Genomic DNA, 16,442 nt, shown 5'->3' on the forward strand with positions numbered 1-16,442 from the left:
AAATGGATTGCACACTAAAATAAAACACGTCTATGGCGAAAATGTATGGAGTCGCAATAACTGAAAGCTTCTTGCAGAGAGTCGGCACTGACACGATGGGATGAACAGCTTCCTTCTGTGTTGAATGATTCGATGAATCTTTGTCATCCTGCTTGTAAGACAGATGGAACAGGCAGCTCTATGATGGGAGCACTGAAACCACAGGGCATGCCGCTCTAGTGGCGCAATCGGTTAGCGCGCGGTACTTATATGACAGTGTAGGCCCGGGAAATGCTGAGTTTGTGAGTTCGAGCCTCACCTAGAGCAGCCGATGATTTTGCATGTGATGTTTGTACATTGCAAACGCTGATGCAGTTTTCTATTTATCCATCTGTCTTGTCTATTCCGCCATGTATCACGGTGCTGTCTGTCTCTCTCACTCCTGTTAATTCAGTGGCAATCTGTGGGCTATTTCTCAATGAATACCCGTGTCTGTTACCCACATGTAATAAATGAGGGGATCAAACTATTCCTCATCTAACACTACGGAACTAATGAGCCAACATTTATAACAATATACAGTTTATTGTAAATATAACAGTCAATCTTGAGTGATATAGGTTCAATTCTGTGCAAAACCAAACTATGATCTCAACGTGTTTCCTATAAACCGCTTTTTAATGTATTGTCGCAAGCGCTGCCATTGTAGCTCAGGGAATTTCATAATTAATAAACATAGAAATCAAGCAATGAGACGGTAGAGATGGTTCTGAGACTGTAGAATGCCCTCGCTCAGAGCAACATTTAAAACAAGGTTACAAACTGGCAGCGTGCAGGAGGAAGGGAGGAGAGGAAACAGAGCCACAGAAAAGCCGCGGGAGTTTCGGAAGCTTCGGGAGTTTTTCCTGTGACCACAGCATAATCATTTAACCAGTAGCTCTGATGTAAAGAATAATGTGCCGAAAACACACTCGATTTCAAAGAGAAGATATGTAAACGTATTGGTTATCTCCACATAATTCCTGCACCACCTCCAACAGAATCAAGGATGTTCCTGAACTTTTCGCGACAAATGTTGTGCTCAGTGTTGCAATGGCTCGTGCATTGGACTTCTCGCTGATTATATTCTACAGAAACATTCAAACTTGTCGATTCCAGTTCTATCAAAGTCCAGTTATAAATTAATAGAATTATTACCGCACAGCAGGAGGTCATTCGTCCCATCGAGAGTGTGCCAGCTCTCAGCTAGTCCCACTCCCCCGTCCTTTCCACATAGCGCTGCAGGTCAGGGTTGGCTGGTTCCGAGGCTGGAAAGTGCAAGTTTGCAGCAAACCGCAATTACCTGCGATAGCCGTATGGTTTATTGTTGTGGGTCTGAAATCCACTCAAGTTTACCTGCTCGCCACTACAGTGTTTAAAGCTCCATTCAGTGCTCGAACAAATAAGAGCTCTAGTTGCGGGCTGCATTTCCCTATCTAAGAGCCTGAGAAATCCGCCAGGGAGCGAGTCACGTTTAAACCGTCGCCCAATTATCTTTTATGTTTTACAACATTTCAAGAGAGCAAAAGAATTTCCCCTCAAGATGCAATGACCTTTTCTGATATTGTCTTCGCATGCATCTTTCTGTCTCTACTTGTTTCTGACTCTTGGATTTCTCTGCTTTTCGCTGATTGAGTTATCAGGCTTCAATGGACGGCCTGGGTTGATCTAACCTGCTACAAGGGCAGAAATATGTAAAGAAAGATGTGGACAATAGCACAGGAATAGTGTTCATTCGGGGCAAATATCTTCACAGATATGTCCCTTCGCGCTCGCAGTGAAGTAAAGCAGCACCAATTACAGTTGGCTTAAGGTGGAGTGTTCATTCTGAGAATGACGAGACAGACGACAATAAAGAGCTATTCATGCTGCAAATTCTTATTTGATAATACAGGTTACATATTCAAAATTAGTTTTGTAAACACATCCAATATTGTTGACTGAGAATAGTCAGCATTGCTCGCACGGCAATTGGTTGCCTGTGTCCAGTTGGAAAGCTGACTGAAAGAAGATGCAGAACATTGACTTTCTGCTGAGCAGACCATGAGCCTTATTCTTGAAAATGGTTCTCTAGTCCCGCGAATAGGGGATTAAGCATGATGAGAGTTGGATGGAACTGTGCCCACGTGTATAGCATGGCGTGTAGGGGGCCTTTCCCCTTCCTTAAAGAAGATTAATGACTCAGTTGCAGTTTTTGCCGCAGAATGTGCTCGCACCACTCGCAATTCTCCCCAAGGATGAGCCGAGCTGATCACGTGGAGTTAATATAATTCCTCCAGTCAGTAAATTCAGTTAGCATATCAAGGAAATATAATAAATCACCGTGACTTAGCCAGTGAGCGCGCTGCTTAATGGATAAACGATGTTTTCAGGAAATTAGAATTTTGATGAGATATGGATTCAAAGCATAATTTATGTAATATTCAGTCAAATGCTTTGAAGGTTTATCAACAACAAACGATTAACAACGTAAATGAGCACAATCGATTCACAGTCCATCGCCTTAACCTCTCGTCTGCCATCTAGCGCAACTCGGCTATTCCATTTCAGGCTTTTTGCATCCGTACAGAAATACGCTGCAAAATGTCCCCTTCACGACGTGTCCTGCCCGTGAACCCAGATCGACAATGTTGAAAATGTACAATCAGCTTCTGTAAGCAAACGGTCTTTAGTTGCTACAGGATGGCTGTGAAATGTCTCCTTAAATGATGAGGTGCAGGCCCCTTTTAAATAAGCAGCTGGCCACGCCGGTTTCAAAACCGACCAAATACAGAACTCTCTAAAGTTAGACCACATTCGGCGTACTGAATGCAATGCTGGTCGCCATGTTAAAAAGAAGATAGCGAGGCACTGGATAGGGTGTGGAGAAGATGGTATACTATCAGGAAAGAATCGACAGGCTCAATTTATTTTGTAATGAAACGAGGAGTCTGAGGGGTTACCTAATAGAGCCCTTTAATATCTTGAAATGTTTGACAGAGTAGATACAGATTGTTTTCACTTGTGGGGAAGAGTATTACTAGAGACCATCAATATAAGAAAAATCAGCAACAAATCCAATTGGGAATGAAGAAGAATCTTCTTTAGCCAGAGAGTGGTAAGAATGTAGAACTCGCTACCACCAAAGTGGTTGAATCAAATATTATAGATGCATGTAAGGAGCGGTTAGATAAATATATGAGGGAGAACTGAATGCAGGGCTATGCTGATAGTGCTGGATGCGGAAAGAGGCGGGGATGCTCCAGTGGACCTCAAACGGCGATATTGACAGGTTGGGGCGAAAAGCCTGTTTTTCCAATGATTATCCGATATGATATAATGAATTCGACACCCATGAGTCCACTTCAAAAGCCAACTTCTCACAAATTTCAGACCTAGACGAAATAACACTGATTAATATTCTGGGCTAACAGTCTTTCAAAAAGATGTCAAGATTGATGCTCCTTAAAACCTACCTCTTTGACCAAGTTTTTTGCCATCTGCCGTAATTTCTCTTTTAGGTGGCTCGGTGTCAGCATTATTTGATTTGGTTTAAGCTGTTGTGGAGCACCCTGTGACGTCTAACTATATTAAATGCGCTACATAAATGCAAGTTGTTGTTGTTGTAATATTTCATCATTGGCTCCCTGTTTCAGGATGCAAAAAAAACGTGCTAGTTGAGAAGGCATGCGGCATACTTACCTTTATTAGCCGAGGTATATTGTACAATAGCAGTGAAGTTATGCTTAAGTTATATACAACATTATTTGGGCCACAGCTAGAGTACTGCGTACACATCATTACAGGAAAGATGTAATTGAAGTAGAGTGGGTGCAAAAGAGATTTACGATGATGTTGCATGGACTAGATAATTTTAGCTATGAATAATGATTCGATAGGCTGGGTTTATTTTCATTAGAACATAGGGAGCTGAGGCGAAACATTATTGATATGTTCAAAATTATGAGGGGCCGAGAGAGAGTGGACAGGAAGGACCTATCTTTCAGAGCAGAATGGACAACAACAAGGGGAGATAGATTTAAAGTCGTTGGTAGCAAGTTTAGAGGGGAATTGAAGGGTAATGGCTTCACTCAGAGCAAGTTGGGAGTCTGGAACTCACTGCCTGAAAGGATGGTAGAGGCAGAAAACCTCGGCGCATTTAAAGCGCGCTTGGATATGCACTTGAAGTGCAATAACCTACAGGGCTACGGACCAAAAGCTGGAACATGGGATTCCTCTGGATCGCTCTTTGTTGGCCGGCGTTGAGCGAATGGGCCGAAATATCCTTCTTCCGTGCTGTAAATAACTATGATTCTATGATTCAGTTCTAAGCGAGGATCGAATTACAAGTAAGCCGGACGTGGAGACTTTATGGGTAGAATGAAGAGATAGGAAAGGAGTTAAGACAATAGTGGGAGTTGTGTATCGGCCCCCTAGTCGCAGTTGTGAAGTACTAGAATATATAAATATAGACATTAGACAAGCGTGTATTCAAGAGAGTATGGTTTTCATAGCGGGTTTAAATGTTCATATATATTGGGATAATCGGACGAGCACCTGTTAGAAAATTGTGAATTTCTTGAGTGTGTCCGGGCTAGTGCTACAACAATATGTTGCAGAACAACAAGGGGCATGTCAATTTACATTTAGTAATGAGTAACAAGCCGGATTTATTCAACAGCCTAAGCGTAAGTGAAAATGTATTTAATAGCGATCAAAACATGATCGACTTCAACGTAACGTTTCACAGGGAGAAACGCGAAACAGCTACTACTATTCTAGATTTCGGTAAGACCGACTTCAAGGGGCTGAGACTGAAACTGACCAGAATAAACTTGGAAAATCTGTTAATGGGTAAAACGAGAGGAAGTGTTAAAAATAATTAAAAGTGATACAGAATCAGTGTATACCCCTGAGGGGCCAAAGAAAACAGGCATGGACGGCTAAAGAGGTAAGGGACCACATTAAACTAAAAGTAAAAGCGTACACAAATGCAAAAAGTAGCACAGATCCTGGTGAATGGGAAAGCTACAAAGAAAAGCAAAGTGTCACAAAGCAGATAGTAAGTGCTACAAAGAGGGAGTATGAAAATCACCAACTGGTGAAATGAACAGACACATGGCAGATGTAAGTTAACGCAGATAATTGTGAAGTGATACATTTTAGGAGGATGAGGAGAGGCAATATGAATTCGTGATACAATTTTAACGGGGCCAGATTTATACGTGAAAATTCAAATCCCCTTTTAAGCATCTGCGTCTGGAGATCAATGATCCTGAAACCGGTCAAAATACTCTCCCTGTATTGTATTAACCAGCTCTAAATCGTACAATTTAATAGACGGGGGAGGATCTGGAAGACATGAGGACTTTTCCTTTGTTAATAGAAGAATAGAGTATAAAAACAAGGAAGTTATGCCAAACAATTTAAAAGCTCTTATGAGGTCTTAGCTGGAATATTGTGTTCAGTTTTGGGCAACACGCTTCATGGATGAAGTCAAGCCCTTGGAGAGGGTGCAGAATAGATTTACAAGAATACTGCCAGAGTTAGGGACCTCATTTACACGAAGAGAATGGAGAAGCTGGGATTTTTCTCATTAGAATACAAAACGTTAAGAGGCGATTTATGATATAAGTTCAAAGTTGTGAAGTGTTTTGATAGTTAAAAAGGAAAAAGCTTTAGAATGTCACATTTTATGTGATAAAATCTCGATCGATGCAGGTGGAGGTCGAACCCATGTTTTTTGGTTTATGAGACCGACGCTTTACCACTTGGCCACTGCGCCCTGATAAACTATGTGACCTGCATCGCATTGCCACCGAATCCCACTTCATTTCAACTCGGTTGGAAAAGCATATACGCATGTACAAATCAATGAAGTGGGACTGTGGAACGGGCAAATGACTGGCGCCATTTACATGAAACTATCAGAAAACATTTCATAAAATCATACATTACCAATGGAGAGTACTTGGACCATCGTACTCTTGAACGAGCTATCCAATTAGTCAGAGATCCTTCCACAACGCCCTGCAAAATGTGCCCCTTCAAGCATTTATCAAATTCCATTTTGAGGGTTACAATTGAATCTCCAGAGCAACGGGGAAATGACATGGGGGTGAGACTGGCTGAGAGTCAGCACGGGCTCGACGGGCCAAATTGCCTTCATCCGTGCTGTAACAATTCCATGCATCGATGATTCTATAATTCACCACCCTTTCAGGCAGTGCATTACAGATCACAACAACTCACAGCTTAAAAACAAACAATTCTTCTCCACTTCCATCTGTTTCCTCTATTGTCCTCTGGATGTTGCCAGGACTGGATAGATTTCGTTCTGGGGAAAGATTGGAGTTGTTTTCTTCGGAACAGATGAGAATAATGGGTGACATAATTGAGGTGTATAAAATTATGAGGGGCCGAGATAGTTAGCATAAGAAACACATATGCGCCTGAGTAGAGAGGTCAATAATCACGTGCCTAGATTTAAAGTAATTTATAAAAGGATTACACGAGAGTCGAGGAGAAATCTTTTCGCCCAGAATGAATTTGGGTCTGAAACTCACTGACTGAAAAGTTGGCGGAGACACAATCCCTCATCACATTTAATCAGTACTTGTATATGGATTGAATTGCCCTAATCTGCAACGCTACAGATCAGGAGCTGGGAAGTGCGATTAGGCTGGAAAGCTCTTTCGATTGGCGGAGACAGGATGGGTCGAATGTTCTCCTTCTCTGAAGCAAACTTCTAAGAGGTGGGTAATGCTCTTTTGTGTCCTGCACATATCTGTATCCCACCATCGATGGGATCTTGCTGTGTGGTAATTGGCTGCAGTATTGCCCTACAGTACATCCAGTGACTACACTTGAAGAATTACTTCTTTTATTGTAAAGCATGTTTTAATTAAATATTAATTCAGTGGATGTGGGCGTAACTAGCAAGGATGACATTTATTGCCCATCCCTAATTGCGGTTGAGAAGGTAGTGATGAACAAACTTCGTGAAACACTGCACTACTTGGATATGGACTTGATGGCTATGGTCCAAGCTCGAAATTGGATTTGGCAGGATAGTGCTTTGTCCACCAGCAAGGACGCGATGGGCTAAATAGTTTCCTTCTGTTATGTAAATTTCTATGGCTCTGTGGTCCAGTCATCGAGGTGATGGTACTACCAATGTGCTGTTGGAGAAGTATTTCCAAGCGAAAATAAAGGAAAGGCGATATATTTCCAGTTTCATTATCTGCGGAGTTGAGACTCGAGTTGGAAAAATCAATCTTCAACGATCGTGCCCATTTCTGAACTTATGATGGGGGGCAGGTCATTGATGAAGCAGGTGATGATGAACTCCTGCAGCGATATCCTGAGCTGAGATTATTGGCGTCGAACGACAACAACCATCTTCTTTTCTGCTAGGTATGTCTCCAGCAGTGGAGATTAACCCCGCAATGACTTCAACGTTAGAACCCTCCTTGTTGAAACATTGGGTCAAATGCTGCTTTGATGTCCAGGACAATCACTCTCGCCTCAGTTTAGAATTAATCACGTTTGTCCATATTTGGACTAAGGCTGTAATGATGTCGGAGCTCGAACTTAGCAACGGCGAGCAAGTGGATCATCCTATGTTTCTGAAAGATGCTACGGGGATGCAAGCCCGTGATTTTACTGTTTGAAAACAGCGCACAGTTGCATGATGTATATTTGTAGGATCAGATGGGTCATCGACCCGAAACCTTACTCCTACCTCCTCTTCCGACAGACCATACCAGGGCTTCAAAGTATGGCACGTTTTAAAATGTCAGTGTTAAAAAAATTGTTTCATTCTATATTTCTTAAAGATTAAGAAGGCACAACAGACAGCCATATATCCTGGTTTGCCGATGATGCAAATATTGGTGATATCGTAATTAGTGAAGATGCTACCGTGCACTTATAAAGATATATTGATAGATTAAATGAATGGACGACTCAGTGGCAGATAGTTTCCTGACAGGTAATTGTGTGGTCATCCATTTTAGATCACATAGATTAGGTCCGAGTACTAATTAAATGGAGCACAGCTCGGAGGGATGGAGTTCCAAAGTGGTTTTCAGTCCAAGTGCCCATCCCGCTAAAATGCAGTAGCAATTTACAAATATATTCGAAACAACTAATGGCATGTTAGGCTTTGTAACTAGGGGTTAGTCTATAAAGCAATGGAAGTTTTTCTTCAACTGTACAGAGATGTAGTTAGATTATATCTGGAGTAAACTACGTTATAGAATATAATAGATTCATAGAAGTTTACAGCACGGAAGGAGGCAATTTCGGCCCATCCTGTCCGCGCCACCGTTTTCCAGGCTAATCCCACTTTCGAGCTCTAGGTCCATAAACCCTGCACGTTACGGCCCTTCAGATGCACATCCAAATACTTTTTTTAATGTGCTAAATGTTTCTGCCTCTACCACTCTTTCAGGCAGTTCGTTTTCGACAACCACAATTATCTGCCTGCGGAAATTTCCCATCACAACTCCTGAAAACCTTCTCCAATTATTATAAATATGTGCCCGCTGTTTGTTGAGCCCTCTGCTATATCTAGAAAGACATTATATCTAGTCCCCTTATGGGTACGGCCCCTTAGAAATGATCGGCGGGAATGGAATGTGTACAGTTCATCGTCACCAGAATGTTACCAGGATGCCTCGGGTTAAATTATGAGGAGAGATTACAATAACTAGGCCTGTACTCCCTGGAATATAAAAGGTTAAGTGGTGGTTTGATTGAGATTTTTAAGGTTTTGAAACGAATGAATGCGATAGATAGAGATAAAGCTTTTTTTTACTGTTCGTGGGGGAGTTTATGACATTGTTAAAATCAGAGGCAGTACATTCGATAGAGACGTTAGGAAAATTTTCTTCACGCAAAGGGTGATGGATTTATCTTCTACAAAAGGCAGGATATACAAGCTCAATTAAAAATGTTAATTTTAGATTGATAGTTTTTGCTAGACACTGGTTAAAATGATGTGGATCCAATGCAGATGGATGGAGTTAAGATCGAGCTCAGCTAAGAATTAACAGAATGGCGAATAGGCACAAAGGGCGGAATGGCCTAATCCTGTGCCTATGTTCAGTCAATTGGCAGAACACCTAATATAAATAAAGAAATGTTTTCTTGATGGGTGAATTAAAAATATATTATTTGCAGAGATTATGGACCGCTTCCACGCTTTCATAACAAACAAGCATTAAGTCTAATTGTCAACCCAGTTGTTTGAACATCTACCAGAAGCAGAGACACATCAGTTGGATTTTAATTCCATCGCATTAACATTTCGGCCATCCTGGTCATGGGCACGCTGCAGTGCAGTGCTTGGAAATTCGGCAAATCGCTTGCAGACTCAAAATTTAGTTTTCAGCGCAGAGCAAACTACACGCCTGCATACTCTGCAAACGTGGGAGGATATATGCCTTGTTTTTAACTGTGGTCGGTGAAAAGTTGAACCGCAAAAGCACAGCACTTAGGCAAATAACGCATTGAACTGACCGTCCGTAACTAGACAAGAAAGCCCCTTGCTTTAACCCACAGAACATGTAATCTTCCCGTCAACACTGAACATATTTGAATGAATAATGTTAAAATGCACTTCAACCAATCAGTATCAGCAAGTTCAGACTGAACCAGCGCTTAAGGAATAACTCATAAGGTATGGAATAAACTGATGTGGGGAGCGATGGAGAGAGTGACAGAGAGAAAAACCATATTTGGACAGATAAACAGATCCCCAATGAGAAAAGCGGACATAAATTGACTGCAACTGAAGTAGACATAAAGCGAGACTGACACACGGAAAGAAAGTTAGAGTCAGAGAGAAATAGAATGAATGATAGAGAGAGAAAAAGAGAACCAGCACACTAAATGTTAGAAAATCCCTGCCGGCACGGCCGGGAATTAAATCCATGAACTGACGATTAAAGGTGAAAAAACAAGCTCACTGAGAGAGAGGATTGTAGCATCACAGAAGCAGGAATGAGACATTTTCCCCAGAGCCCTGCAAACTGTTCGCCATCAACTATTCACCCCGCAACCTAAGAGCGTGCAGGTAGAGAGGGAGAGGGTGATCAGCAGACAGAATAGGAGGACGAGGCAGGTAGTGCACGAGCCCCCGAGTCCATCTCGCTCGCCAACAGATATTATCTTCTGAGTACCTGTGTGGAGATAGTGCTTGTGGCGAGTGCAGCCAGATACAAATCCTGCACAGGGGAGGAGGGAGAAGAAAGGAATAGCTTAATGATAGGTGTTTCAATAATCAGGGGAACAGAAAGGCGCTTCTGCCACCGCAGACGTGACACCAGCATAATATGTTACCTTCCTGGGGGCAAGGATGTTAGCGAGCGGCTGCAGGGCATTCTGAGGGAGAAGGGTGATCAGTCAGCGGTCATTTTCCATATTGTTACCAATGACATAGGTAGAAAGAGGGCTGAGGTCCTCCAGGCTGAGTTTGGGGAGCTACGCTAGAGGCTAAAAAGCAGGAACTGAAAGGAACTAATCTCCAGAATACTCCAGGTGCCACGAACTAGTGAGTAGAGCAATAGGAGGATAGAGCACGTGAATGCATAGCTGGAGAGATGGTGCAGGAGGATGGGCTTTAGTTTCCTGAGATATTTGGACTGATTTTCGCGGAGTTGGGGCCTGTACAAGTCGGACGGGTTGCCCCTCAACAGAGCCGGGACAAATAACCTCGCATTGTGGCGGGCCGGAAGGAGGCGGTGGTTGCTCGTGCTGTTGGGGAATGTTTAAACTAGTTTGGCAGGGGGATGGGAACCTTAGAATAGATTCAATAGGGAGGGGAGTAGAGTTGTAATTAAAAAGCAAAAAGGTAGAAAGTGAGTTTCTACGACAGAGGAAACAAGCAGGAAAAAAGGGTAAAAAACAAATTTAAAAAGCATCTTTTCTAAATGCACGTAGCATTCGTAACAAAACAAATGAGTGACGGAACAAATAGACAAAAATGAGTATGATCTGAAAGACATTACAGAGACGTGGTTGCAAGTGGATCAGGACTGGAAATAAATATTCAGGGGTATTTGACATTTCGGAAGGACAGACAAAAAGGAAAAGCAGGTGGGGTAACACTGTTAATAAAAGATGGGATGAGTGTTTGTGAGAAACGAGAGGATCAAGTGGTTGAATCAGTTTTGCTGGAGGTAAGAAACAATAACGGGAAAAAGCCGCTGTTGGGCTCCTACCAGTAGCTACACGGTTGGACGGAGTATAAATCAAGGAATAATGGAGGCTTGTAAAAAAAGAACGGCAATAATCATCGGGGCATTTAATCTTCATATTTACTGGATAAAATTAATTGGTCAGGCTCGAATTGAGGAGGCGTTCATAGAGTGTATCCGGGATAGTTTGCTTCTACTGTACATGCTACCCCAACTCGGGAGCAGGCTATCTTAGCTCTAGTACTGTGTAATGAGACAGGATTAATAAATGATCTCGCAGTAAAAGATCGTATACGATAAAGTCACCACAATATGGTTGAATTTCAAATTCAGTTGGAGGGAGAGAAATTTGGTTCTCCAACCAGTGTCCTCAGCTTAAATGAAGGGGACTACAAAGGTATGATGGCAGTGGTGGATAAAGTAGACTGTGAATGTAGCCTAAGGTGTGGGATGGTTGATGAGCAGTGCAGACATTTAAGGAGATATTTTATTACTCTGAACAAAAATTTACCCAATGAGAAGGAAAGGCTGTTAGAGAAGGGATAACCATCCGTGTCTAACTAACAAAATAATGGAGGCTATCAAATTGAAATCAAAGGTATACAATGCGGCCAAGTCAAATGAGAGACGAGAGCAGCGGATTGGGGATTTTTTTAAGCCAGCAGAGAATTATTAAAAAAATGATTAAAGAGGGAAGGTAGATAATGAAAGTAAACCAGTAGGAAATATAAAAACAGATAGTAAGAGTTTCTACAAATTCATAAAAACGAAAGGAATGGCTAATTTAAATGTTGGTCCCCTGGAGGATGACACTGGGGAATTAATATTGGAGAACAGGGAAATGGCAGAGACGTTGAAAAAATATTTTGTATTGGTCTTTACAGTAGATGACACTAAAAACAACCCAATAGTGGATAATCAAGCGGATATAGGCAGGGATGAACTTAATACTATCACTATCACGAACGAAGTAATGCTAGTAAAATAATTGCATTAAAGGCAGACAAGTGCCCTGGACCTGATGGTTTTCATCCGAGGGTCTTAAGAGAAGTGGCTGCAGAGGTAATGGATGCATTTGTTATAATTTCTCAAAATTCCCTGGATTCGGAGGCGGTTAGAGCGAATTGGGAAACGGCAAATATAACGCCCCTTAAAACGAGACAAGCTCAAAACAGGAAACTATAGATCAGTTACCCTTACATCTGCCGTTGCGAAAATGCTGGACTCCATTATTAAGGAAGCAGTAGCGGGACATTTGGAAAAGCATGATTCAATAAAGCAGAATCAGCATGGATTCATGAAAAGGAAATCATGTTTAACAAATTTTCTGGAGTTTTTGAGGATGTAAGGAGTGGATAAGCGGACACCGGTCGATATGGTGTATTTGGATTTCCAGAAGGCATTCGATAATGTGCCACATAATTGGTTACTGCACAAGATAACAGCTCACGGGGTTGGGAGTAAAATATTCGCATCGATAGAGGCTTTGCTCAAAAATAGAAAACAGAGCATCGGGATAAATGTGTAATTTTCCATTTGGCAAACTGTGACTAGTGGGGTCACGCAGGTATCAGTGCTCGGACCTCAAGTATTTACACAGTATATTAACGATTTGCATGACAGGACCGACTGTAAAGGAGCTAAGTTTGCTGATGATACAAAGATGGCTAGGAAAGCAAATTCTGAGCAGCACACAAAAAAAAACTGCAAAGGGATATAGACAGGCTAAGTGAGTGGGCAAAAGTTTGTCAGTTCGAATATAATGTGTGACAATGTGACGCTACCAACTGTGGCAGAAAGAATAGAAAAGCAAATTAAATTTAAATGGAGAAAAGTTGCAAAGTGCGGCAGTACAGGGACACCTGGGGGTCGTTGTGCTTGAAACATAAAAATTAGTATGCAGGTACAGCAATTGATCAGGAAGGCAAATGGAATGTGCGTTTATTGCAAGTGAGATGGTTTATAAAAGCAAATTAGACCTGCTACAATTGTTCCAGGTATTACTGTGGCCACACCTGGAGTACTGCGTACAGTTTTAGTCTCCGTATTTAAGGAAGGATATAATTGGAGACTGTTCAGAGAAGGTTCACTCAGTTGATTTCGGAGATGAGGGGGATTGACTTATGAAGATAGGTTAAGTAGTTTGGGGCTATCCAAACTGGAGTTCAGAATAATGAGAGGTCATCTTATCGAAACTTATAAGATAATGAGGACGCTTGACAAGGTGGATGCAGAGTGCATATTTGCACTCATAGGGGAAACAAAAACTAGGGGACATAGCCTTAGAATAAAGGACCGCCCATTTATAAACACATAAGAACATATGAAATATGAGCAGCAATACACCATACGGCCCCTCGAGTCTGCACGACTATTTAATACGATAATTGCTGATCGGATCATGGACTCAGGTCCACGTCCCTGCCCGCTCCCCATAACCCCGTATTACCAACATTTAATGTGAAATATGTCTGTTTCCTCACATGTCGGGCGGCTGTGAGAAGCGGAACTTTGAGTAAAAGATGGCGATGCTCGGCCGGGATTGGGAACCTGAACCTCTCGCAATTCAAATGTGACCATCCCAAAGCAAGAATCATACCCCTAGCCCAACGAGCCGCCAATAGTGGAGAGCGTAGCTCTCAGATTCTTACGGTAGTGAGAAAAGATATTCGACCCATCGTGCTTGCGCTGTCCCTCAGAGACCTATCCAATTAGACCCCCTCTCCACAGTCCGACAAATGTTATCCCTATGACGAAAATTTTATTAATTTGAGACATGACATGAGCAAAGTGCAGCATCCTTGTCAGTAAAAGGGGAATTTGGCGATGTGGTTAACAAAACCATCAGGGGGTTGTCAAAGCTGTAAAAAAATAACGACGAGAATGGGATTCGAACACATACGTGCAGAGCACAATAGATCAGCAGTCCATCGCTTTCACCTCTCGATCACCTCGTCTCCGATTCACCACAGTGTCAGCCATTCAATCTCTTGCTTTTTGTATGCAAGCAGAAAGAACGAGCAAGAAAGTCCACTTCACAGCTTGCTCTGCCCGTACAACCAGATCGACAATGATGAAAACGTGCCCTTCGATTCTCAAAGCAAGCAGCCTTGATTTTTTTCAGGTATGTGACTGGAAGAGATGGTTGGTTTTTCCGCAGAAACACAACAAAGCATATAAAATTTAATGCAGCGAACTAATTGACAGCGGCAGGACTCAAATCTGCAATCATCTGCTAACGTCGCCATTGCAATCGAAGTTAGACGCTCTATCCATTAGGTCACGCAGCCTTTATCATCAGCGCAAAAAATGCTGTTGTGTCGATTGGGAGCAAATTCGGGGCAACTGCGATATCAAGGATTGGATTAGGAATAGATGAGCATATTTCGAGTAACTGAACAGATGCACTGTGATCTGGGTGCGCACTGGCGCAGGCAAACCCCATGTAACTTGGAACACAACAGTTTAACAATTCATCCATCGTAGTTCAAATCACACACCTTTTAAAATATACAGGATGATGCAGGAATATGAGAAAATTCGTTTTAAAGGGACAGATTATGAACAGGAAATGACAACCATCCCTTTTAAACAGACACAGAATGATCCGCGACTACAAGCACATCCCTTTTACACAGATGCAGAATGACCCTTGACTGACAGCAGTTCCCTTTTAAAAGAATTAAGTGAGATTTCTATCATCCCTGATTGCAATTGTGCAGTGCGTGAGTGAGCGTGGGGGTCAGGAACACGCGGGGCTGAAACGATCATTGAAACCAGAGGTGATAGACAGGCAGGAAGGACTGAGGGTCGGAAAACTAACCAAGACAAAAAGCCAATTTACAAATATATATATATATATTTAACATTTAAAAAAATAAATACATTTAAATTTTATTTTTAAAAGATTGAATTTGATTTTTTTGAAATAAATAAATAATTGATTCATTATCTAGATTTTTTTCGATTGAACGAAGGCTGTGTGATTGGAAGAATTCCATTGCAAATGAGCGGGTGCAGTCAGTAAATATCCAATCACAGTTGTACCAGAATCTTGCTGTAATAAACACTGAGCATTTATTAAGCAGAGTCTTAAAATACACTCTGTGAAATAAGAAATGCTGAAATTTCATCACACGCATAGCACAAAATCTGATTCAATTTTGGCAGGCACTCTGTTGCTATGTATTTCCCTCAGTTTGAAACAGAATGTGCCAAGTTGTCCATGGTGATTGCAATAATTATTACTCATTCGCAGAGTGTTATGAAATTAATTTAATATGCTTTATTTTAATTGCTTAAATCCCAGAACGGGCATCAAACCTGTGCTGACGAGGATAGAACGCTGCATCGTAACCACTAGGTGAGTAAACGTTGATGCCGAGAACTCGTGAACCAGTCAGGCGGCCTCTGTGAGAATGTTTAAAAGTAGAATGTTCAAAGTAAACTTGTCGCATCAGCACTGAACTGCAATTAAAATAAAACAGCCAAATCCTGTGTTTTTCCCCGGCAGACATTGCGGAAATTAAACGGCGTAAGTTAACCGTTTGAAGATTGAATGTCTTTTGGAACTGGCTCATTTTATTAATTGTAAAACATATGTTAATCTTAAAGACTTGGATATTTTATTGCAGTCCTGTGGTGTTGCGACTTTACCAGAACAACAACAACAATTTAGCTCACAGATTAATGCGTGGTATCCGCATTGGTTTCAAAACCCACAAACTGGCGCTTTGGGATTAAAATATCGGACCGTACCTGGATTGCATTGTTGACGCTTCACGTCAATCAAATTTAATTACAACCCGTCCTCAGAAATCTTTCCAGAGATGCTGCCTGACTGGCTGAGTATATCCAACATTTTCCGATTTCATTTCAGATTTACAGGATTCGCAGTACTTTGCTTTTGAAAATAAAAAGTAACATAAGTTGACGTCATTGGGAATTCAAAAGTCAGTACCTTTCTGCAACGGCAAACGTGAGTCATGCGTGCTGTACATCCTCCCTGCTGCCAGGTAAAGAACATCACTGAGTGGGTGCAGAACATTCTGAGAGGTGAAGGGGAGCAGCCGTGATCTATGTGCTAACCAATGACAGAAGGAAACAAGGGGATGAGTTCCTTCAGTCAGAGTTTCAAGTGCAATTGAGAAAATTAATGAGCAGGACCACAAAGGTATTCTATGGATTATTCCCAGTGCCCGCGCTATTAAGTTTAGCAATGACAACGTGTGTCTGGATAAA

General features: G+C 41.8%; 1 non-coding gene across 1 annotated transcript; it reads left to right on the plus strand.

Moving 5' to 3' along the window:
- Positions 1 to 212: 212 nt before the first annotated feature.
- trnai-uau (transfer RNA isoleucine (anticodon UAU)) lies at positions 213 to 306 on the plus strand. The gene is made up of 2 exons: positions 213 to 250; positions 271 to 306. It is a non-coding gene; the product is annotated as a tRNA-Ile (tRNA).
- Positions 307 to 16,442: the final 16,136 nt, after the last annotated feature.

This window comes from Pristiophorus japonicus, unplaced genomic scaffold, assembly GCF_044704955.1.
Source record: "Pristiophorus japonicus isolate sPriJap1 unplaced genomic scaffold, sPriJap1.hap1 HAP1_SCAFFOLD_58, whole genome shotgun sequence".
Classification (NCBI taxonomy): Eukaryota; Metazoa; Chordata; class Chondrichthyes; family Pristiophoridae; genus Pristiophorus; species Pristiophorus japonicus.